Here is a 1,912-nt window from a genome sequence, read left to right on the forward strand (position 1 = left end):
AAAGGGGGCGGTGAGCCCTTCTTGGGTAAAAGAAGCCGCAAGACTTCTGGTAAAGCTCAAGGGACTTGAGTCGGGGCTGAAGGCTCCCTGAACTCTCCCCACTTGGTGATTCTTCACCTGCCAAAACTTAGGTTTGCATCACCTGTAGCCATATTCACGGGTCTTTCGAGACTAAAAATACATGAACAAAAAGCAGCCTAGGCAATTTTCATAAAATGGCACATCTTTTTATGGATATTTGGCCATCTAAAAACAAAAACAGATGGGGTTGTTGATCTAGCAGTTTTATTAATTCTTAAATGCCACAGATCTAAAAGAAGGAAAACCAGAGTAGAAGACCACTTGTAGCTGATGACTGTGATGTGTCCCTGGGTCATCTGTAGGAAAATCTGGTTAAGATGTAAATGCCCAGAGGCTACGATTTCCGGACTGAGATTTTTCATGATGTTAATACAATCTCATCCAGTTGTTAAAGATCACAAATACCCAGGGTTCCCTCTGAGGGCACCCCTGACCTACAGTGGTGTCTTCACCTCCTCCGGGTGGCCGTGGTGGTCTCTCCAGCCCCCTTCGGGCTCTGCTCCGATGAGCTGGCAGTGTCTCGAGCCATGCGGCTGGAATTCAATCAGAAGGGAGGGAGGGAAAGATGAGACAAAACTGGTTACTTATCACGGAGACATAAGAAATCCCTCCTATCTCCACACAGAAATTAAGGTGAATCAGGAAATGGATGGCGTTTTTCAAGTCACATCAATCAGCGACCCAGGGTTCATCCTTTTCACCAAGTGTTTGGCTGGGTTTCTCTTTTTGTTTACATGCTGTGCCTGGCTCATCAGAAACCGTTCAGGGAGAGCTATAATTTTATCTTGAAAAGAAGAGAACTAAACAGTTTTGTTTTGAAATTATCACCTCCAGTTTTGCAATGTGATGAGAAGCAGCCCAATGTAGGAGGAAGTCCTTCAGTGAGGGATGACTTCTCAGGGGAAGAAAAAAGTCAGAAATTTCACTTCGGAAAAGGAAACATCTGTGGGTTCTTTAAAATAATTTTATTTGTAAAGAGCCTCCTTCTGTGCTGGGCCCTGGAGAGGGTCTTTTCTCACCTCCTATCTCCTTCATGCTAAGAGAAGACACACTTGTCTGCAGATCAGTTCAAGCCCAGATGAAAAGACCAGCTCAGAAAAGTAAAGGACCTTTCCCCAGGTCACAAGGCGAAATCATGCCCTCAGTTTGGGTTCATTTCACTTTAAACTAAGGATGCGATCTCAGTTATTATTTGGTTCCCTTCTCCCCATCTCATTCTTGTTATTAATTTGTTTGTAATTCATTATCAGGAAATATACAAATTTTAACAATGCTTCCTTATAGCCTGTAAATTGCCTGTAAAATTGACCCCTCTACCCCACATACGCATAAAGTTACATATTAAACATTATGTTATGATCCTTCCTGGGTTATGGTGGTAGAAAGCTATTTTCTTCCCAACGCTTAAGTCTCAATGTGCCAAGAACTTTTTTTTTTTAAGTGTACATGCCTTTAAACATAATGTTGAGGGGCAATGACAAGAATTAGCTAAACACATTTGGGTCCTAATTTCTGCCTCCCTTTTTCCGGGTGGCTGGAAGCTCCCCAGGTCAGCCCACTCACTCAAGGGCTGCAAGGTCAAGCGTAAAGCTGTGTTCTCCCTCCCCTTCCCCCAGCTCTCCAGGGGCAGAGCAGCCAGGCTAGACCTTGGCCAGCCTCCTCCTCCCAGGGGAGGGGGGGTGTACTCCTAGGCTCCTAGGCCGTTGTGCCACGTAGGCAGAAGGATCAATGGGAATGTCAGGAAGGAGCTAGTGTCCCGCGTGCCAGGCACATAAGGAAGGAGTATTAAGCTTTTCATTAAGGCTCTAGGAGACAGGCAGCTGCCCTGCAC

General features: G+C 45.3%; 1 non-coding gene across 1 annotated transcript; it reads right to left on the reverse strand.

Annotated features, from left to right (window-relative positions):
- Positions 1-713: 713 nt before the first annotated feature.
- On the reverse strand, positions 714-783 carry LOC121102819. Its single transcript, XR_005834935.1, has one exon. It is a non-coding gene; the product is annotated as a small nucleolar RNA SNORD123 (small nucleolar RNA).
- Positions 784-1,912: the final 1,129 nt, after the last annotated feature.

Source organism: Ursus maritimus, unplaced genomic scaffold (genome assembly GCF_017311325.1).
Source record: "Ursus maritimus isolate PB19 unplaced genomic scaffold, ASM1731132v1 scaffold_15, whole genome shotgun sequence".
Lineage (NCBI taxonomy): Eukaryota > Metazoa > Chordata > Mammalia > Carnivora > Ursidae > Ursus > Ursus maritimus.